The sequence below is a fragment of the Poecile atricapillus genome, chromosome 19, assembly GCF_030490865.1.
Source record: "Poecile atricapillus isolate bPoeAtr1 chromosome 19, bPoeAtr1.hap1, whole genome shotgun sequence".
Classification (NCBI taxonomy): domain Eukaryota; kingdom Metazoa; phylum Chordata; class Aves; order Passeriformes; family Paridae; genus Poecile; species Poecile atricapillus.
The window spans coordinates 6172108-6195435 of NC_081267.1; the positions used below are offsets into that span (position 1 = coordinate 6172108).

Here is a 23328-nt window from a genome sequence, read left to right on the forward strand (position 1 = left end):
TGCGCTGATGGGTGATGAGTTGGGAGCTGCAGCTGAAGCCCTTCCCACATTCCCCACACTCGTAGGCCCATTCCCCAGTGTGGATCATCTGGTGGTGGATCAGGGTTTTCCTCTGGCTGAAGCTCTTCCCACACTCCAAGCACTTGTAGGGCTTCTCCCCATCCTGAAGCTGCTCATGGACCACCAGCTCAGAGCCCTGGCTGGATCTCCGGCCGCCTTCCCGGCACAGGGTGGGTCTTTCCTCCACAGAGCACCCTGGGATGGGTTTGGAGCCCCTCCTCCTGCAGGATCTCTGGGGCTTTTCCTCCCCATTGGATTCCTGCACTGTGGAGCTGCTCAAAATGGCCTCTCCCATGAGGTTCTGCCGTGGGAATTTGTCCTCCCTGGTCTCCATCCTCAGCTCCTTGTCTGGGGGAGGAAGGACAAGGAGAGGATGGGATTTGCCTCCGTGCCAGAGGGAAGGGGAAGGAGATCCCCCCAGTGCATCCCCGGCAGGACGGCATCGGCAGCGGGGTTGTCCTGCAGCCAGGGGCCAGGCTGGGCTGGGAGATGGAGCAGGAGAGAGGGGGAAAGGGGCACTGACTTCCTCCTCACCTGCCTGGGTGTCCTGGGGCATCTTCCTCTTCCTTGCAGCCTTCTCATCCATAGGGCCAAGGTTTGGGAATGAGAAATCCTGGTTTGGCAGAAAACAAGGAATGAGCAAAATTAGTTTGGAGGTCCCTCTGTTCAAGTCCCTCTCAAGAAGTCACGCGGGCGTCTGGGGTGTCTTGGTTTGTAAGGAAAGGTGTTTGCTAATAAAAGCAGAACCTCCATTGAAATTGATAAAAATGTAAAGCAACAACCCCCTCCTAATTATTATAATCTTGATATCAAAGCCCTCTCAGATAAAGATATAGGAATAGGAATAATAGTTGTTTTCTAGAAAGGAAATTGAAAATGCAGCACTACAAAGAAAAAAAACAACAAAAAAACAACACTCTGAGAGAGTCAGTATACAACTGGAGACCCTGTAGGTCAGGACGCTGGTAGCAGTCCGATTAAATGGTGGCTGCAGTCCTCCTGGAGTGACAGATATGGTTCTGTTTTATCAGTGATCCCGTAGAAGGGTGTAGCTTACCTCTGAAGTTCCGGTGCTGTAGATGGGTCTGGTCTCTCCTCTGGGAATCCAGTGGAGAAAGGCTGCCTGTGGTGTTCTGATTCTCTGATTATATCCAGTCAGGAATGCTTGGCTCCTCCCCCTGGCTGGAGCATCTCACAATGGGATGATGTCATTTTATCAGTCCTGCAGTGAGACTCAATGGCCCATTAACAGAAGATATCCTCCTGGAGAGAGGATGGGTGGTGGAAGAGATAAAGAACACTGCCCCACCTGGTTTTAACAGCTGGCCCATTAACAGAAGACATCCCCCAGTTACAAGGGATGGGTCATGAAAGAGACAAGGAAAACTGCTCTACCAGGTTTTAACAGATGGTGAAAGAATACATACTTTTGTTTACATTTTGCACTGCAACCCAAGAGATGGGGTCCATAAAAACCTCCCAAACACCAAGATTCAGCCCTGAAAATTGCTGCCCAGGACTTCCCCATCTCTGGTCTCCCTCCTTTGGTGTTCAGGGGTTCCTCCCTGTCCCAGCTGCTGGGGGTCATGCATGTACTGTGGGTCTCCTGTCTACTCGGTCCCTGACCTCTTCTGACTGCTGGGAGTGCCACGAATCTGGAAACTTCCCGTGTTTCTATCACCCCACTTAGGGATGCTGGGACCCTCCACTATCCCTCCAAGGGGCATTTTCCACTCAGCTTTGGAGTTCTTCATTCTCCAAACATCCCCCCCAAAAAACACAACCCAAGAAGGACCCCCCGGGATATCTGGGCCAAGCTCCCCCTCCCTGGTCACCTGTGGGATGGGGGTGATGATCCCACAGGTGGGGGCCTGTGAATTCAGGGAGTGCTTGACCTCGTACTACCTTCTCCTTTCTCTGATCCTCCTTTGTCCCTCCTTCAGGCTGAAGAAGCTGTTCAAGGAGTCAGAGGCAAAACTCCAAGTCCCTTGGAGCTTCAATCAGCCCCACTGAGGGCAGGGACTGCCAAAGGCTCCCCAGAGACTGGTGAGAGCAGATCCTGGAGGCCAGGATTGCCGGGAGCCAAAGGCTCTGAGCAGGGAACTGCAATGCTGAGCCAGCCCTGGCTGGGTTGGAGGAAGCAGAAAGGCCAAGCCCTGAGCCCAGGTCTGGCACAGCAGGGCCTGTCCCTCACGGGTGGCTCGGGGCTCTTTGTGGGGCAGTGGGATGTGAGGGGCAGCAAGGACAAATGCCATAAACCTGTGTGACACTCCAGATCCTTATGGAACCAAGGGGCCAGAGTGACACCATGGGAAGTTGTGGATCCAAGGGGATCACTGTGGCACTCTTGGGCCCATGGAACCAAGGGACCAGTGGGACACTCTGGGGCCTTATGGAAACAAGAGGTCACTGTGAGTCTGCAGGGCTGTAACACCCCAGAATACTTCAATGCTGGTGGTAACCAAAGGTTCCTCTGCTTGAGTTTGGTGCACAGGAGAAACAACAACCAGATCTTCTCAAGATGGACAGATGTAAAGAATATTCTTGGTAGGAAGGGACCCACAAGGATCATCAAGTCAAGCTCTTAAGTGAATGGCCTGACAGGATTTCAGTCCTGAAAGGATTGAACCCACAGCCTCGGTGATACTGGCACCATTCTCTAACAACTGAGCTAAGAGGTCAAAATGACACAAAATTTAACTGGCAAAATATAGACAATCAAGGAATTTTGGCAAAGGGTTTAATACAACATCCAATTGAACATAAAACTCTTACCCTAGCATTAACTTTGCAAACTTAGTTAATTTAACCTAAAAAGTGTTAACCCTTAAGGTTTTTGGTAACATTAAGGTATCCAAAAATGTTCCAGGTACATAGGATAAGAAGGAGAAGAAAAAGAGACCAGAAAGACAGAAAATCTACAGAAAAACACTTTCAGGATGATCCCAGTCACTCCCACTACAATCTCAGTCACTCCCAGTATGAGCTGTTGCACTCAGTCACCCCCAGTATGGTTCCAGTAATTCCCAGATCCTCCCAGTATACTTCCAGTCATGGCCAGAGTACCCATGACAGAGTTCATGTCACTCCCAGGATGGGCCCAGTTGCTCCCAGTCACCTCCAGCATGGTTCCAGTCCCAGACAGCACCTTTCCAATCACTCTCAGTATGATCTCAGCTAGTTCCACTAAGATCCCAGTATAAGCCCAGCATGGGCACAGCTGTTCCCAGGATTATCCAGTGTGGTTCCAGTTGCTCCCATTTACCTGCACTGTGGTTTCAGTCTCTCCCAGTCTATCCCAGTTGCTTCTAGTCATTCCTCAGGTGCTTCCAGCCTGATCCCAGTTGCTCCCAGCCACTCCCAGTCACTCTGAGTGCAGTCCCAGTTGTTGCCAGTATGGTCCCAGTCTTGCCCAGCATGGCCCAGCTGCTCCCACTGTGATCCCAGTAGGATGCCAGTTGCCATCAGGATGGTTCCAGTTGCTCCCTGTTCCTCCCAGTGTGATCCCAGTTGCACCCTGTTGCCCCCAGTATAGTCCTTGTCACTCCCCAGATGATCCCAGCTGCTCCTAGCATGGTACCAGTCATGGCCAGTTGCCCCCAGTGCAGACCCAGTCACTCCCAGTTGTTCCCAGTTATCCCCTGCATGGGGTCCCAGTTGTCCCCAGCACGGTTCCCATTGTTCCCAGTGTGTTCCCAGTCATCCCCAGTATGGTCACAGACACTCCCAGTGTATCCCAATTGCCCTCAGCATGTCCATAGCCATTCCCAGACACTCCCAGTAATCCCAGTCAAGTGCTCGTTATCCCAGTATGATCTCAGGCTCAGTATATCCCAGTTGAGCATTCCCTGAATTCACAGCCCCCCACCCGTGGGATCATCACTCCCCCATCCCACAGGTGATCGGGGAAGGGAAACTCAGCCCAGATATCCTGGGGGGTCCCTGGGTTGGGTTTTATTGGGGGGGGGGATGTTTGGAGAATGAAGAACTGCAAAAATGAGTGGAAAATGCCTTTGGGTGGATATCGGGGGTCCCAGTGGCAACTGCTGACAGAGGCAGCCTGGAGGAGCAGAGCCCTGTGTCCCCCAGTACGCCAAAGTGGGGAGGCCAGAGAGGGGGAACACCACAATTCATGGGACCCTCAACAGCCTAGAGAGGGGCAGGGGGAACTCCTTGGACCCCCTGCACCCCCAAGAAGGGAATAAGGGGAGAAGGGACCCTGGGAGACGAAAAATCCCCAGCATCCCTATGTGGGGAGATAGAAACAGGTGAAACTTTCTGGATTCTGGGCACTCCCAGCAGCCTGAAGAGGTCAGGGACCGAGTAGAGAGGAAACCACCCCAGTACAAGTGTGGCCCCCAGCAGTCGGAACAGGGAGGAACCCCTGAACACCAAAAGGGAGAGAACAGAGATGGGGAACTCCTGGGAGGCATTTTCAGGGCTGAATCTTGGCATTTGGGAAGTTTGTATGGACCCTATGTCTTGGGTTGCAATGTAAGATGTAACCAAAAGTATGTATTCTATCACCATCTGTTAAAACCTGGTAGAGCAGTTTTCCTTATCTCCTCCATCACCCATCCCTCAGAACTGGGGGATATTTCTCTTAATAGGCCAGCCATTAAAACCGGGTGGGGCAGTGTTCTTTATCACTTCCATCACCCATCCTCCCTCCAGGGGGATATCTTCTGTTAATGGGCCATTGAGTCTCACTGCAGGACTGATAAAATGACATCATCCCATTGTGAGATGCTCCACCCAGGCGGAGGAGCCAAGCATTCCTGACTGGATATAATCTGAGAGTCAGAGCACTACAGGCAGTCTTTCTCCACTGGATTCCCAGAGGAGAGACCGGACCCATCTACAGCACTGGAACTTCAGAGGTAAGCTACAATCTTCTATGGGATCATTGCTTAAACAGAACCACATCAGCCACTCCAGGAGGCAGCCAGTTTTTAATCAGAGTGCTTCCAAAACCCTGACCAATGGGATGTAAAGTTGTATTCTGACTCTGTCAGGGGGTTGTTACTGTGTGTTTTTTTTGTTGTTGTTGTTGTTCTTGTTTTTTGTCCTGCTGCATTTTCATTTTCCTTTCTTTAATAAAGAACTATTATTTCTATTCCTATATCTTTATTTGAGAGCACTTTGATATCAAGATTATAATAATTCGGAGGGGGTGGGTTGTTTAAATTTTTATCAGTTTCAATGGAGATTTCTGCCTTCCTTAGCAAACACCTTTCCTTTCAAACCAAGCCACCCCAGATATCCGGTGACTTCTAGAGATGGACTTGGAAAAATGGACCTTCAAACTGAATGTTGCTCATTCCTTGTTTTCTCCCAAACCAGGATTTCTCATTCCCAAACCTTGGCTGGATGGAGAAGAAGGCTGTGAGGAAGAGGAAGATGCTCCAGGACACCCAGGCAGGTGAGGAGGAAGTCAGTGCCCCTTTCCCCCTCTCTCCTGCTCCATCTCCCAGCCCAGCCTGGCCCCCGGCTGCAGGACAACCCCGCTGCCGACGCCGTCCTGCCGGGGACGCACTGGGGGGATCTCCTTCCCCTTCCCTCTGGCACGGAGGCAAATCCCATCCTCTCCTTGTCCTTCCTCCCCCAGACAAGGAGCTGAGGATGGAGACCAGGGAGGACAAATCCCCACAGCAGAACCTCGTGGAAGAGGCCGTTTTGAGCAGCTCCACAGTGCAGGAATCCAACAGGGAGGAAAGGATTCAGAGATCCCGCAGGAGGAGGGGCTCCAAACCCATCCCAGGGTGCTCTGAGGAGGAAAGACCCACCCTGTGCCGGGAAGGCGGCCGGAGATCCAGCCAGGGCTCTGAGCTGGTGGTCCATGAGCAGCTTCAGGATGGGGAGAAGCCCTACAAGTGCTTGGAGTGTGGGAAGAGCTTCAGCCAGAGGAAAACCCTGATCCACCACCAGATGATCCACACTGGGGAATGGGCCTACGAGTGTGGGGAATGTGGGAAGGGCTTCAGCTGCAGCTCCCAACTCATCATCCACCAGCGCATCCACACTGGGGAGAGGCCCTACGAGTGTCCTGAGTGTGGGAAGATGTTTCCGACCAGCTCCACTCTCCTCGTGCACCAGCGGATTCACACGGATGAGAGGCCCTTCCGCTGCCCCGACTGCAGAAAGGGCTTCAAGCACAACTCCAACCTCATCAGGCACCGGCGCATCCACACTGGGGAGAGGCCCTATGAGTGTCCCCAGTGTGGAAAGAGCTTCACCCAGAGATCTCACTTGACCAAACACCAACGGAGGCACCAGTAAGGGAAGCCCTGCGAGTGCCCCAAGTGCAGGAAGAGCTTCGTGCACTGCTCCAGCTCCATCCCCCATCAGAGGCCCCACATTGGGCAGAGCCCTGATGACCCATGTTCCCAGTGATCTGTGTTTTGAGGACACTGGGTTGGTTGTCATTTTCTTTTGTTCTGATTATCTTTTGATTCATCTTCATCCCTTTAAAACAGAGAAAATTGGGGTAAAAGTCTACAAAGTCATCAAAGGCATCTAGAGCCTCACATTTTACTAGTGCTTCAAGGTAATCTGGTATTCAGGGAAATACTTAGGGGTTGTGGAGCTATTTGGTGGAGTTTTCTCCATTTTTTGGCACTCAAAGCAATGAGAGTTTGATCTGTCACCTCAAAACCACTCAATGCCACTGAAAACCGCACAGTCCCACTCAAAACTATTGGATTCCACAACTCCTCCGGGTGTGATGCCTCAAGTTTTAGCTTTAATAACTTCCATGTTTTGCACTGTCTAGGTTTGTAGTTTTGAACTTCCTATTAAGTGTTAGTGAGCTCTCTTCACAGAGTAGGTAGACAAAACCATTCCTTTTCTAGCTTGATACCAAGGACTGCCGTTACAAGTTTCAGGCCCAAAAGCATAAACAAGGGTGGACTGAAGAGAGAAAACAAGAAGGACAGGACTTTGTCAACTGAAGCTGTAATTGGACAATGAACCCCAATCTGCAGATGGACCTAAACTTCTAAAAATGTGAGAAATCGTGATGAGTTGTTTTGTTGGTTTTTTTTTTTTGACCATTTTTTGCTCCATTTTGGATGTAACCATGGCCAGGTTCTTGTACTGCCCAAGGTCTGTCCTTTAAGGCCATTTAATAAACTTTATTCTTAACTCTGTCCAGCCTCTGTTCTAGGTCAGCCTTCTGAAGGCATCAGGTGGAATGGGGTTGGAAGGGGATTGGGTGAAGTGGGATGCAAATCAGGAGGGGTGAGATGGGCATTGGGTGGTGCAGGATGGTTGGGATGGAGTTTGGGAGGTGTGAAATGGGGGAAATAGGGATTGGGAAGGGGGTCTTGATATCCAGCAGGGATGGGATGGGTTGGGACTGGGGAGGTGGGGTGGGGTCTGGAATGAGACAGCCAAAGTTTGGGGAAGATGAAGGGAGGGGGAGCCCATTACTGAGTGAGTTTTTGTGTGAGGTGCCCCTGCCCAGGGAGGCAAAGATTTAGTTTCAAATGAACACTGTTAAAATGAGAGGTGTGGGCAAGAGGGAATTCCATCCCTCTGCCTCAGAGGTTGGGCCCTGTGAGCCCAGGAAGAAACTTCACCCTGGACCCCTCGTGGGGTGGCAGCCCAGGGATTTCTGATTGGGTTTAGGCCCCTGGGGTTTCTCCCTTGCTGTGTTCCCAGTGGTCCCTGACCTTGAACTCCACCCTGGTTCTCAAACCCCATCTCCCTGCCTCTGTTTGGGGCTGTCTCTGGGTCTGAGTTTGTTCCTGAGCTGAATAAATGTTTTCCTGAGCAGAATCCCATCTCGTTGGTGTCCCATGCCTGTTCCTGGTAGCTGTGGCCTCCCTGGACATGATCCTGCGGCCCCGGAACGCAAGACCCCGCAAAATTGAGACCTGCACCCAGACCCCCCCAAAAATCCCAAAATTCCCTAAAATTCACCCAAATCCCTCAAAATTCCCTTAATTTCCCTAAAATGCCCTTTTTGTCTCCCTCTAGGACCAGGTGCCTCCACTGGATCTCAGGGACACCCCCAGGAATTTGGAGGGGATCTTTCCTCCCCTGCCACCCTCAAAAACCCATTACTTTTGGGAAAAAAATTTTCCCAAAAATTCCTTGGATTCAAGGGGGAGGTCCCCCATTTTTGACACATTTTTGGGGGGGGTTCTCCCCCAAATCTTTCATGGTTTTTTTGCCTTTTTTTTGCTATTTTTGATGGTTTTGGCATGTGAGGTTTTTTTGGAGGAGGTTCCCCCAATTTTTTGAGGGGTCCCTCAATTTTTTTAGGGGGGAATCATCCCCTCCCTCAATTTTTCCTCTGTCCCCGTTCTCCCAGATTTCGGTTGGGGGGAGTTCTTTTTTTTTATTTTTTCCTTTTTTCCTCCCTATTTTTTTCCCTCTTTTTATTTATGTGCACTTAATTTGGGGGGCTGAGGCACAGGAATTTTGGGAAGGGGTCGCCTGGGGGGTGTTGGAAAAGTTGGGGACAACCTCCTCCCCAAAAAATGGGAAAAATCCCAGGAATTCTGGGGGTTCCCCCGCACCCAAAGTATGAAAGATGTGAAATAAAAAATTCACCTTCTCAGGTTTTTTGGTGAGTTTTGGGGAGGGAGTTGCAATTTTGGGGGGCTTCTCGGGAGGGGTCACCAGTTTTTTGGGCAGGATCTCCTGAGTTTTGGGGTGGAATTTGGGAATTTGGGGGGAATTTGGGGGTTTGGGGGAAATTTTGGATTTTGGGGAGAATTTTGGGTCTTTTAGGGGAGGATTTGGGATTTTGGAAAAAAAAAATGGGTTTGGGGGAGAAAATTTGGGGGTTTTGGGGGGAATTCGGGGTCCAGGGGTAATTTTGGGGAGAAGGGATTTGGTTGATTAGGGGCACCGCCCCATATTTTTGGGGAGGTAAATGGGATTCTTGGGGGAGAAAATTTTGGTGATTTGAGGTGTAATTTGAGAATCTTGAGGGGGGATTTGGGATTTTGGGAGCATTTGGTGGTTTTGGGGGGAAAATTTGGGAGGTGGGGAGAATTTTGGGGGTTTTGAGAAATTTGGGGGTTTTGGGGAAAAATTTGGGATTTTTGGGGGGAAATTTGGAGTTTTGTGGGGGGATTTTGAGTCTTGGGAGGATTTGGGACTTTTGGGGGGGTATGGGGGTTTTGGGGTTTTTAGGGGGATTTGGGAGAAATTTTGGGGGAGAAATTTGGTGGTTTTGGGGGGAAATTCTGGGGTCCCAGGGGTATTCTGATTTTGGGAAGGGGATTTGGGGATGATATTTTGGGTTTTGGGGGAATTTCCATTGATGGGGAGGGGCATTTTGGGGAGGCATCCTGAATTTGAGGAGGGGTCTCAGGGGGGATTCCCGATTTTAGGGCAGGGTTTGGGGTTGATCTGGGGGGATTTTCCAGCAATGGGGAGGCATCTTGGGGGTGGGATTTGGGGAGGGGTCTCATCAGGGCACCATCCTGAGCTGGAAGCGGGGGGGATGTTGGGAGTGGAATCTGGGGAGGATCTGGGGGGAGATTTTCCAGCCATGGGGAAGGGTCCCGATCCTCGGGCAGTTCCTGAATTTTGGGAGCAGTCTGGAATTTGGGGGGGTCTCATTGGGGCAGCAGGAGGGGCTGGAAGCGGGGCACGATGTTGGCGAAGCCGCTCTCCAGGGGGGCCGTGGGCAGCTCCTCGGGGGGTGCCGGGGGTCGCGGCCGCAGGCGCTGCAGCAGCGAGGTCAGGAACAGGAACAGCTCTGCCCGCGCCAGCGCCTCCCCCAGGCACAGCCACTGCCCTGTGGGGAGGGGGCGTCAGCACCGCCCCACCCCAAAGGGTCGGGGGTCTCAAAAGGGTCTGGGGATCTCTAGAGTGACTGCGGGTCCCAAAAGGGGATGGGGGTTTCAGGGATTGGGGATTCCAAAAGGGCCGAGGGGATTCCAAAGGGTCTGGGGACTTTGGGGGCTACGGGATCCCAAAAGGGTCTGGGGTCCCAAAAGGGTCTGGGCTACCACAAAAAGGGTCTGGGGGGTCCCTGAAGGGTCTGGGAGCTTTGGGATTGTGGTCCGAAAATGGTCTGGGGGTTTCAGGGGTGGGGGTCCCAAATGGGTCTGGGGTCCCCACCCCGAGGAATTTTGGGATTCCAAAAGAATGTAGAACCCCACCGCAAAGGAATTTGGGGATTTTTGGGATTCCAGAAGGATTTCGGACCCCACACCAAGGATTTATGGGATTTTTGGGGTGCCCACTGGCCGAGAAGGGCACACAGGCCTCGTTGTGCTGGAACTGACCCTGCTCATCCAGGAAGTTCCCAGGGTCAAATTTTGGGGGTTTTTGAAGGATTTGGGGTTGTATAGGACTGAGCTCAGCAGGGGGTAAATGTCTGTGTCCTGTGGGGTCAGGTGTGGGGCCAGAAGGGTCATTTGGGGTCAGGTGAGGGTTCAGAGTTGTCCTTTAGAGTAATTTGGGGTTATTTCTGGTAATTTGGGGACATTTGAGTCATTTGGGGTTACTAGGGTGTAAGAGACAGTCTGAAGTTACCCTCATCTGCCTCACAACCATTGCAAGAACAGAGACCGAGACCCTGAAGACCCTGAGGGAATTTGTGCAGGGGTTCTGGCCTGGTTGAGGTGGAAGCTTGCCAGGTGATGGTTTGCAGGTGTGCTTGTTGTGCTCTCAAGGTACACTGCCTTCATTCCTGCTGCTGAGCAGGGACTTGTAAGGAGCGGCCTGTTCTGTACCTTACACCTGCTTCCCAGAGCAAGGGGGCTCATCACAATAGCCGAGGAATTTCCCCACCTCTTGGCCAGCTGCCGCTTGCTTTGAAACAGACTGTAAAAATGACTTTTCCAAGTTACTTTCTTCAAGAGAGATCTCCCCACAGAAGAAGACACCAGCGACCTTGTCTCGTCTGTTGGTAGCTATAACCCCCTCTTTTCTCTCTTTACATTGGCTCTTTATCCCTCTCTCTCCCTCTCTCCCTCTCTCTCTCCCTCTCATCTATCACATAACCCTTGTTGCTGGCACTAAAATAAAGGTGCATTAGTGCTGTTGTGATTTAAACTGAAATCCCCTGGTGTCCTTTTTGCACTCTGAGATCAAACGAACCTCTCACAACTCCCACTTGTGTTAGGGGATCGTGACACTCGGCAGCGGGGTGACCCAAGGTGTGGCTTAGAGCAAATGCTCCACGGCACAAGGATATTGGTAGGCACATGATGGAGGCAAGGATGAGGAGGAGACCTCCAGTATGGGTTCCAAAGGCTTTTACTCGGCAAAAATATATACTCTGCTCAGTTTTGGGAGCTTGTCTTACAGCAGCTAGAGAAACTTGCTTTAAGCAAAAAGGTGAGGAAAGAACTAGAATGGACTCCTTTCAAAACCCAGTTGAAATTTTGCAAAAACAATCAGATGAAGAAAGGAATGAGATCCATCTCTTGCCAGTGGCCCAAAGAGAGGAATGGGTTAAAAATTCAAAGAATGCTTACCAAAGAAACAGTGGAGAGGGAAACCCTTCTCATTAATCAAATTTACCCTCAAAAAGAACTAACTGATGAAAAATTGTGGGGAGCACTGCTGTCCTAGCTTGAAACCTTTAATTAAAACAGAATATAATCATAACAATGATGAAGATCTTGATTTGCATACAACCACTAAAGAAATCCTGTACACTGCTGCTGAATTGGCTGAGCTGAAAAAGGAGTACGGGCGTCTCCCTCACGAGTCAGAGACAGAACACATACTGCATCTCTCACCGGAGGAGATCAGATTTGACTGACAGAACAAGAAGCCAGTGGGTACTGGGGACATGGGGTCTTCTCAACAGCAGGAGACAGATGTAACCCGTGGTCCCTAACTCAGCACGCAGCTCATTGGGCAGCAGGGCTTAATCCATTGGAAAGGGGAGAGCCTGTAGCTATAGTTGGTACTCCTGACCAACTACTGGAAGACATGCACAAAGCTGCCTGCTTGCAAATGATACATGACAGAAAATTAACTACTGGCTATGAATCACCAATGCAATTACCTGTGAAATGATGATCCCTTTAATTCGAGCCCTTCCAGAATCACATAAACCTACAGCAATTTTCCTTCAAAAAACCATAGCAGCTAGAACTCCTGTTGTTGGCACTAAAATAAAAGTGCACTATTGCTGTGATTTAAACTGAAATCCCTCTGTGTCCTTTTGCACTGTGAGATCAAACGAATCTCTCATGATTCCCGCCGGTGTTAGTGATCATGACAGAGCCCTCAGCAATCCAGGCAGCAACACAGGCAGCAGGACACAGAGGGCATTTCCTGGCTGGGACAGGGCTTGTGGCTTCAGCAGAACCACCAAAGGCCAAGGGGCTTCTGGCCATTTTCCCTGCACCACTGCATGCCTGGGCAGCTTGCAGAGCACAAGCTCCCTTTTCCCCCTCTTCCCCTATGCCCCACACACCCTGGGCAGCAAAAGAAAGCTCCTGGGAGTCTGACTATTATAACATATCCTATATTATTTACATCCTAAAGCAAAACAAAAAAGAAAAGAACAATCTTGAAGGAAAAAAACATCCCTGCTGGCTGCTCATGTGGCCCCAGCAGACACAGCCTCCCAGATCAGCTCTCTGCAGAGCTCCAGCAGCGCAGCCAGCTGAGGCCCGACAGACGAGGCCGTGACCTCCATGCCCTGCGGAGCTGATCTCGCAGCCTCTGGAAGGTGGAGATAGGAGCGTGGTCTCCTGCCCTGAGAAGGCACAAAGTCTGAAGTGCCAGGCTTCCAACCTCCAGGCTGCTGTCACATGCTGTGTCTTCAAGGGCTGGAAGAGAGACAAACAGAGCCACGGTCAGATCCCAGACCTGCGGGGGCCCACAGAGAGCCCCCTGCCAGGGCCATCCCAGCCGGCTCTTGCCATGGCCAGCAGGGAGCAGGGACCGAGGGGATCAGCCCGAAGCTGCGGCCACGAATGCCCCACGTGCCCCTGAAATCTCGGTGTGCTCTGCCCACACCGCCCCTCATCCACACAGGGAGCAGAGCCCTCCACAGCCAGGCCAGGGCTTGCAGCTCCCCCCGACAGCCCCGCTGACAGCCCGCTGCCCTCACTCACCCTCACAAATGAGCAGCATCTCTTTCTTCTGCCCCCTCAGGTGCTGCCCGGCCATCCCTGGGAACACAGAGCCTGTCAGGGCCCCGGCGGCACAGCTCCCTGCCAGCGGCGCTGCCAGCCCTGTGGCCACACGGCCTCCCGCCCCGGCAGGGCTCAGCCCGGGCCCTTGCCGCATCCTGACTCAGCCCAAGGGCACGGCTGCCAGAGGCCGGCAGCAGCCCCGAGGGCAGCCGGGGCTCCAGGGCGCCGGGCCCGGGTGCCGCTGCCGGGGCAGCAGCCGGGGCCGGGGCCGAGCTGCGGCGGGGCGGGGAGGGAGCCCGGGTTCGTGGCTCACCGATGAACCTGATGGCCGCCTCTCGCAGGGGCTCCTGTGGGCTCTGCAGGTACGGCAGGGCCCGGCGCAGCTGCTCGGCCGCTCGCTTCCTGTCCTGTGCCAGCTGCAGAGAGCGGCAGGAGGGAAGGGTTGGTGCGGGCTCTGCCCCTCGGCCGGGCACTGCCTGCGGCCAGCCCCGGCCTCCCGTGCCCGCCCAGCCCTGAGGCCCGGCCAGCAGCCGCTGGCGCCGGGCTCTGGAGGGGGCAGAGGGCCGGCTGCTGCCCGGGGAGCCGCGGTGCCGCCCTGCCCGACAGGCCAGCTGGGCCGGGGCTCCATGGGCACACGGCTCGGGGCCACAGGGGGCTGGAGTAGAGCCCGCGGGGCCCAGGGAAGGGAGCAGCGTGTGGGGCACAGGCTGGCGCCCCTGGGTGCGGCACTGGGCAGGGCACAGCTGCCAGCCACACACACTGAGCTTCTCCAGCCTGGGGCTGGGGCTTCCAGCCCGCCCTTACCAGGCCCTCGCCGAACCTCCAGCTCTGATCCACCCGCAGCATCTGCTGGAGATCCTTCCTCTTCAGGAATCGGGCGGAACAGAGCAGCGTTTCCCGGGAGGCCTGGAGAGCAGCAGAGACCCAGAGATGGCACCACAGCCCAGGGCGCAGGACCCATGTCCCCGGACCAAGACCAGGAGGGAGCTGCAGCCTGCGAGGCAGCAGAGCAGGAGGCACTGAGCGCCCTGCCAGGGAGCCACGGCAGCTGCCGAGTCCTCACATCAACCACGCGCTGGTTCTCGTCATGGCAGTGCAAGGAGAGTGGGAGCAGACTCTGCTGCACGTGGGACTTCAGGGCCTTTTTTCCCTCCTTTGGCAATAAATCCATCATCTCTTGAAAGATGAACATGGAGCACAGCTGCACCTGGCTATCATCCTGTAGGAAAGGAAGAAATAAAGACCTCAGCATCAGCTGCTTCAGGCCCACCTGGGCACAGCCTGAAAATGCACAGGGCACAGTGCCTAGGCAGCAGCCAGCAGCCATGGCTGGAGACACAGAGCCTTACATTGTCGAAGAGCGGCAGGAGCGCCTCAGCCAGCTGCAGGCCGAGGGGGATGGTTATCGGGCCAGCGTTGTACAGGAACAAACGGCTGAGGAGAGCGATGCTCATCCCAAGCACATCGCTGTCATCTTCCCACAGGAGCTCCACGAGCCTTTCATGCAGGCTCCACATTCTTTTGGCCTGTGTGGAACACAAGTGTGTGAAATCCCACCCTGCTGCCACAGGGCCCAGAGGCCAAAGGCCTGTGCCAAAGCCCTGGGGCAGAAGGCAAGAGGCAGGAGGCAGGAGAGCTGGCAGCAGCTGCCTCAGTGCCCAAAGGCCAGCCAAGCGCAAGCCACTGCCTTCCCCAGCCCCACGCCGGCAGCCACTGCCCCCTTCTCACCATGGAGGAATTCTTGCCGAGCACCACAAGGCCTCTGAGTGCCAAGCGACGCCTCTCCCTGCACTCGCTCTGCAGTTTGTTTGATGTGATCTCCAGGACGCTGTCACGGTATTCACTCGAGTCCAGGCACTCCAACATCTGAAGAGCACAGGCCGGTGATGGGGCAGCACCGCACAGGGCTGGGCCCAGGCAGCAGCACAGGGCGTGGGCACCGTCCCGGGCGGCTGCGGCACCGAGAGGGCAGAGAGCTGGGAGACAGCTCAGCGAGGCAGCGCTGGCCTTCAGGCTCACCTCCACAAGGAACGCCATGGCAGCCAAATCCCCGTGTGCCATGTCTTTGCTGAGCAGCCCCAGCAGGTAGAATGCAATCGCAGAACACAAGGGTAGGGACACGTGACGCATTGCTCTGACGGGAGGAAAAAGGAACCAAGACCCTGAGCCAGCGGGACAAACCTCTCCATGGACTGACTCACAGGAGGAGCTTGGCCCTTCTCCACCACCCTGCAAGGGGACCCAGGCCCTTTGGGAGGCAGCTGCTCTTGGGCACCCTCCTCTCCCAGGCTTTTGCAGTGTCCTTGGCCATCCCTTGGTGACAAGGCCCTCTGGCCCATGACCACGGGGACTGTGTGGGGCACCCCAGGCACAGGGCACAAACGCTGTTTGGGGGCAGCTCACCTGGCCAGCACAGCCACGGCACAGTGGTGCGTGCCAGCACAGAGCAGCGTGTCCCAGCCACACTCGTCTTCCACTGCCGCCACCACATCCTCATAGTGCAGTCGGCAGAGCAGGGCCTTCAGGGTCTGCACTGCAAACCTGTGTGCACAGCAAAGCCCAGGTGATGCTGGGAGCACGGGCTCCTGCCCTGGGGACATGGCAGGGACAGGAGGACTGGCATGGAGCACCTGTTGGGGCTGATGGCAAGGCCATGTTGCTCCTGGCATCTCTTCCAGAAGGTATCGACCTCCTCTGGCATATCCAGTGTGCTGAAGAGCACTTGCAAGAGCAGATGCACCAAGAGGCGGGGGAAATACACTGCCACTGCATGTGGGACACAGGGCAGCTGCAGCATCTTCCACATCACCACAGTTGCCTGCGAAGGACAGAGCAGCCCGAGTCAGCGCTCAGTGCCCAGGTGTCCATGTGGCAGGGCCTGAGCGTGGGAGGGAGAGGCCAGTGGAGATGTAGGGACAGCAGCCAGCCTGGTGGCCCTGGAGCTGCTCCTAGGCCAGGTTTGAGCCCAGTGCCTGATGCAGGGAGATGCCATGGGAGGAGGGAGGATGGAGACCTGAGGGAGAGGTGACCTTGGGGTGAGCAAAGGCCAGTTGCAGAAACTCACAGCCAGGGCAGGGACAGCCGTGTGGTCCCCATCGGAGGTGCACATGCTGTGCTCTGGCCAGTTGCCCAGCACATCCAGGAGTATCAGCATGGCCGGCTCTGCAGCCCTGCACGAGCACATGATGCTCTTCCACATGGTGGTAGCAGCTCTGTGGGGTCAGAGTTCTGTGTCAGGGGGGTCTGGGACACATCACCGTGGCCTGGGCAGCAGCAGGGAGCTGAACTGGCTGCCAGCCCTGCCTCTGCCCCCTGCCCCTCAGTGGCAGCCCAGCCCTGTGGGGACAGGCCCCTGAGGGCAGCAGGCTCGGGGGCTGCTGTGCCAGGGCTGACAAAGGGAGGAGCCACAGGGCCCTGGAATCCTCTGTTTGTCAGACACCTGGGCCAGGCTGTGCAGGGTGATGCCCTGAGCCCTCTGGGCACGTGGGCCCTGTACCTGTCACACGATGGGGCCACGCGCAGGAGAGCCATCACCACGTCAGCAGGCTGTGCCTCTGTCAGATCCAGAAGGGGCCTGCACAGATTGTACTCAGGAAACTCATTAGCCTCGAGCCACTGGTGGATGTACCTCACCATGCTGGGCACCTGGAGAAGGCACAGGGAAACTTGGAAAGCTGCCAGCAGGAGTAATGTGCCCAGCTTCCCAGAGAAGTGCTTCCCTTCCCACCACACTGCCACGGCCTCAAAGGCTCACAGTGAGCAGCTGGCGTGGCCAAGCAATTCCTGGGAGGATGGAAGCCAGGCCACAGGCTGCTTACTTGCTTTGGACTGGAAGGACCCTCCTCCACAAGCATGTCCAGCAGGGCAGCACAGGTCTTGGTTTTGAAGATGGGAGAGTATGCTCTGACCACAGTGCCCATGGCACTGGTCTCTTCCTCCCGAATTCTCTTCATGAATTTGCAAATCATCTGCAGCAGAAGGGCAAGAAATGAGGGACATTGCATGGAGTGCTCCAAGCGTGGTGCTGGGCTGAGCAGGGACAGCAGGCCCAGCCCAGCTGGGGATGGCTGCAGGTACCTGCGCTGTTGTGCGGAACAGGCCACGGCTGCGTCCCTGCTCTCGAGTGCGCTCCATGGCTGCTCCTGGCAAAGAGCAAGCGCAGCCAGAGCTGAGGGGCTGCGGGAGAGGCCGGAGAACACAGCCCAGCCCTGCACTCCCCAGGCAGGGACAGCCCCGGGATGCCCCAGGGCACAGAGTACAGCTCCAGGGTGGCTGCCCCAGCCCCACTTCTGTCCTGTCCATGGGCGTGTCCCCAGGGGATGGGATGGGATGGGATGGGATGGGATGGGATGGGATGGGATGGGATGGGATGGGATGGGGCGAGGCCAAGCTGGCTGCAGGCACCAGCCCTGTGGCCCAGGTCTGCCGCTCACCCTCCTGCGGTGGCTGGAATTGCTCCAGCTCTCCAGGCTGCTGTGCTGGGGCAGTCCCAGGGCCTTCTTTCTCCTCCTTCACCCCGGTCACCTTGGGGACACTTGGAGGTCTCTGCTCAACAGCACTGCCTGGATTCATGGCTACTTGCAGCAGAGGTGGCTCAGAAAAGGTCGGAGTTGGCAAGTCCTGCAGCCGTGCCTGGAAGGCACCTGCAGGAGTGAAGTCTTGGCAAGGCTGCAGGACAGCAAGTCCTGCACTCAGGTCTCAGGGGCTCGTGCCACAAGGACAGGAGACTCCTCGTCAAGGACCGCGGTGAGGAAATGCCACGGTCTGGCCTCGAGCACACCTGAGAAGTGTGGTGCTTCACCTCACCAGAAGTGAAGCCTCGGGAAGGCTGCAGGTCACCGAGTGCTGTGGTCTGGCCTCGAGGTGACCTGCAGGAGTAACGCCTCGGAAAGGCCGTGGGTCAGCAAGGAATGAGTGCGCCGTGCGGGGGCTCCTCACAGCACCACTCTGTCCCGTCCTGCCCTGTCACGTGCACCAAGCACTGTGGCGTGGCTGTGTCACTGCCAACACTAATGTCACCCCATGTCACAAAGGGCCCTTGGACACCCTGTCCCGTTCCATTCCACGGTTACCATGCTGCACCGTGTCACCAAGGGCCGTTGCACACGCTGCCCCCTGCCCTGGGGCTCCACCCAGCCCAGCCAAAGTGGCCCAGGTTGGAAGCAATGCCTTGGCCCAAGTGTCTCAGACAGCCCAACAGGATCTTTAGGAACAGCTCAAACCATCAGCAAAGGCTGCCCTGCTCTGTGGGCTCAGGGCAGCAGAAGGAGCCCCTGGGCTGCCGATGCTAAATTTGCTGATTTCCAAAAAATTCTTCATTCACATACCCTTTTCCAAAGTAACTAATTCTTTCTGCATCCAGCTTTTTGCATAGCTGAAGCATTATCTCACTGCCTCGGCACCAGCGTGCCTGGTGTCCAGCCTAGTGTCAAACTAGGACACTCCAATAAAATGGAACAAGCCAGTGTTGGTACCTCCAACACAAGAGTGGCAGTAGAAAACAGGGCTGTTGTTATCCCAAGCCAACCATTTGTGTGTATCCACTGGAGTCACAGAAGCACCTGAGCATTTCTGCAGCTCATTTAGGATACAACTGGGAGGCTCCAACCAAAGTAGCAGGGCTGCAGTTGATTTGTGCCCTGCTCTAGGAACATCTGAAGCCACGGATGGCTGCTGAGGAGATGGGGCTGTGATGCTCGCGTGCAGCCAGGAGAGCAAGAGCAGCACCTTTGCAGGGTGTGAAAGGGCTACAGAGAAGTGGGAGAGTGACTCTTTGTCAGGAACTGTAGTGACAGGACAAGGGGAAATGGGTTCCAATGGAGAACAGGAGTGGATTTGATGTTAGGAAAATATTCTTTGGTGTGAGGGGGGTGAGGCCCTGGCCAGGCTGTGCAGAGAGGCATTAAAGGACAGGCTGAACAGGGCCCTGAGCAACCTGGTGAGGTGGGAGGTTGCTCAGGGCTGAACAAGAGGACCTTTAGGGTCCCGCCCAAGCCAAACCATTCCAGGATTCCATCATTCCAGGCCCTAATGGAAGTGGTCCCAGGACTCCTGTAACATCACTGCCCCCAGAGTTGTGATGTCTTAGCCCGTGTTCCAGCAGCAGAAACGCAAGCAGGGCAGGATCCCCTCGCTTGGCTTTTGTCCCTTGAACAATCTGAGCACGGGGCAATGCAAAGCAGAGGAGGGCCAGAGCTTTTGGGGGCTCCAAGCCCTTAATATCAGCCCCTGCAGCTGCAAAAGCTGCTCCCCAGATGCCGGCTCCAGCAATTCCCAAGGCCATAAAGGCCTTCAGAGCCTGAATGTGGATTTTGCATCCCTGTAGCTTGATGCCAGCTCTCAGCCCAGGAGTCCCTGTGGCTGCAGCAGGAAGGGTGGCAGAAGGTTTCCTGCCTGCTTTGCATTGCTGCAGGGGCTGCTCCTGTCAGAGCCCCCTCTCTGCTGGTGACAGCTTTGCTCTTGGGGATAGCGCTCTGCAGCAGCCCAGGAACACGAGCGGTGCCCAGTGCTGGGAGCGCCGCCAGTGGTTCCCTCCTGTGCTCGGGGACCCAGCCCCAGGGTGGCTGTGCCAGCACCCCCAGGGACCTCCAGCCTCAGGAACCCAGGGCAAGGGGAAACCACAACTGTGCAAATGCTGCCTGTGCCCAAAGCAAATGCAAAGACAGACAGCCTGTGACAAACAAGGACAATTTATTTACACAACAGCACCACCACCACCAACAAACTACAGAATGTATTTACTTTATAAGAACCTTCATAGCAACAATCTATAAAATGTATTTACAAATTAAAGGACCTCTATAACAATTGCAATCTAAGAAATGTATTTACAGAAGAATCTAACTACGGCCTATAGAACATACATACTGAAGGGACTGTGTCCATCATCTCTGTTATTCCTGCAAGAGAAGGAGGCATCCTGGCCACTCCAGCCCAGCCCTGAGGGCTGTTCCTGTGCACACTCTGGTGCTGTTTCTGCGCTGTCCAGAGCCGCTTCAGCAGCAGCGACTCAGCAGCGCTGCTCGAGGAGACATCACCACCCTCCCCATGGAGGCAGAAGCTGTGCAGACACAGAGCTCTGTGTCAGGGGAGCCTCGGTCTCAGCACCGTGGCCTGGGCAGGCGCGGGGGCCTGGGCTGGCCGCCAGCCCTGCCTCTGCCCACTGCCCCTTATCGCAGGCACCCAGTGGCCGTGGCCTGGCAGGGCCTCCTTGCCCTCCTTGTCCCCAGCCAGCCCAGCCTGGGCACCTCGGGGCTGCTGAGGCCCAGCCTCGAGGGCTTCTGCCGCAGGCATGGCAGTCTCTCAGGGGAAGCACCAGAGCAGCGGGTGGCAGGAACAAGGCGACTGCCTGGGGGCTGCTTGTGGCCTCTGACACCCAATTCCTCAGGGCTTTGTCTTGGTTCTAGAAGACAGGTGTCTGCTAGGGAGAGCAGGAGCCTCCCTTGGGATGAAAGAATGTAGACCCCCTCTCTCCGAATTATTATAAATTTGAAATCAAGGGGCTTTCAGGCAGAGATCTGGGGATAGGAATAACAGTTCTTTACTAGTATAGCCAGGTAAACAAACAAACAATAACTACAGCAATAACAAGAACACAGAACCAGGGACCCCGTTACAGCTTTCTCGGCTGAGATGGGATGGAGGAGAGGTTTTGTTTTCACAAACCCCTCGGGCAGTCAGTCCCGGTGCTCCTGCAGGGCTCTGAGGAACAGTCGGCTGGAAACAGCAGGGATGAGCTGAGATCCTGGGCTGGTGGATGAGGTGTATCAGCAGCTCCGCGGTGGTGCCTGGCACTGCCACACGTCCCAGCAGGACAGGGGGTGCGAGGCCACCAACAAAGAGGGGAGAAGGAGAAGAAGCAGCAGCTCCGTCTGGGTGATGGCGAAATTCCCTTCTCTCCACTGCAGCAGCTCCGCGACCCAGCACACAAACGTCCTTCCCCGAAGCCGAGGAAAAGCCAGCTAAAAACTGTCCCCACCCTCCTTTTCTGCCCCCTTCCCCGCCACCCTGGGCCCGGCCACTCTTTGTCCTTTGTGAGCACCCCTAAGTACCGGTAGTTAGGTTGTCCCAGCACATAATGGGTAAAAATTCCCACCTAACCCTCAACACCATGGCAACCATCACTAGCCCCTGTTGCTATGCTGTTTCCATGACAACCATCACAGCCCCTGTTGCTATGGTCAGTCCCTTGGCAGCTCCATGGAGACCCCATGCCAGGGGTGGTTGCCATGGACACCAGCTCAGGCCTGGAGCCAGCGCCCGTTGCCATGGCAACCATTTGCAGTCCCATCCCCAGGCTCATGGGATCACAGAGCCACAGAATTGGCTGAGTTGGGAGGGACCCATGGGGATCCTCCAGTCCAACTGCTGGCCCTGCACAGGACACCCCAACAATCCCAGCCTGGGCCTGGCAGCGCTGGCCAAACGCTGCTGGAGCTCAGCCAGCCCTGGAGCTGGGAGCCTTCCCTGGGGAGCCTGTTCAGTGCCCCAGCAGCCTCGCGGGAAAAACCTTTTCCTCACATCCAGCCTAAACCTGCCCGCCTCAGCTCCAGCCGCTCCTCCACTCCTGTCCCTGGGCACCAGAGGGAAGAGGTTCCCACAGCCCCAAGCCAGGGACCTGCTCCCAAGGCTGCTGCCATGGCAACCAGGCCTGGCACCAGCTGGGATGCTCGGTTTCCGCGGGCTGGGCTTCAGGAATGGAATTCCCCAATTTCCTACTCTGGCTGGAACCCCACTGCCGCTCACTTCCCTCCCACCTCCCATGGAAAGCAGAAAAGGCAAAGATCCCAGGCTGGAATAAGAACAATTTATTGAGAACAGCAACAGGATAAGGAACAAACAGGAACAGAAACAACTGTGGTAACAGAATAGATAAGAAAAACTATTTACAGGGAAAAATAAACCACCACAGACTGGCTCTTCCTGGCCATGTATCTCCTCCTGCCTGGAAAGGACACCCTTCTCCTCTGGTGAGAGAGAGGGAGTCCTTTTCGTGCCCCTGGCAATGACCTGATATGGGATTGAATATAATGACAAGGACATGGTCAGACTCTCATGTTCTTTGATCTCACATCATGTCATTTGTTGGAGTCTGAAATACAGACTGTGTGCCCTTGTTCTTAGTGTTTAGTTCTGAGATTCAAGAAAACACTGAATTTCATATAACATGAAATTCATGAGCATGTTTTCATAGTAATACATGAAAACAAATGATAAAGTTAGATAAGAAAGGTAGGTGTGTAAATTAGAAGGTTTCTTAAATCACTGGGTGAAAAAGTAGTTTAGAGAACAGGAGACAAGATGGAGGATTTAGGGTGTTGTCCCTTGTCCTTCTTCTTTCTTCTTCATGTTCTTCTCCTGGAGGTTTTTGGGTAATAGTTAGTAATTGGATAGAAAATGCCGCAGTGCATCACAGAGGTGATGGGTCATTGGGTCATTAAGAAAAATAATATATGTGTCTATTGTTAATTGGATAAAAATAAGTATAAAGATAAAAGAACTGCGTAATTCGGGGCCATTTTGTGTATCAGACATGAAGTGTGCCACAAGGCCTTGTTTGTACCATCAGAAGAAAGAAATGTACCAAATCGCAAAGATTAACCTTGTAACCAGCCTGGAGAGACCTGTTAACTTTTGTGAGGATCCTTCAATAAACACGAGAAACAAGATTCTAACGAGCTTGAGAGTTTACTTCAGATCATGAGAACTGAGATAAGTGGAACTCCCCACGAGGGAGGATCCCGAGAGAATTCAGCCCAGAGGAGGCTGGGGAATTAGAGAAGAACTGTATTCACAGAGAATTCAGCCCAGAGAAGGCTGGGGAACTATAGAAAGCTGTATTCACAGAGAATTGAGCCCAGAGAAGGCTGAGAAACTAAAGAAAAGATATATCCACAGAGAACAGAGCCCAAAGGAGGCAAAGAAAAGAGAGACAGAGGTAACAGGTACAGGGCCCACGTGCCCAGAGGGCTCAGGGCATCACCCTGCACAGCCTGGCCCGTGTCTGACAAACAGAGGATTCCAGGGCCCTGTGGCTCCTCCCTTTGTCAGCCCTGGCACAGCAGCCCCGGAGCCTGCTGCCCTCAGGGGCCAGTCCCCACAGGGCTGGGCTGCCACTGAGGGGCAGGGGGCAGAGGCAGGGCTGGCAGCCAGTTCAGCTCCCTGCTGCTGCCCAGGCCACGGTGATGTGTCCCAGACCCCC

The 23328-nt window shown here is 54.6% G+C and overlaps 1 pseudogene; it reads left to right on the top strand.

The window, feature by feature from the left end:
• The window catches only part of LOC131586333 (uncharacterized), a 705318-nt pseudogene that overhangs the window by 394028 nt on the left and 287962 nt on the right, over nucleotides 1–23328 (top strand).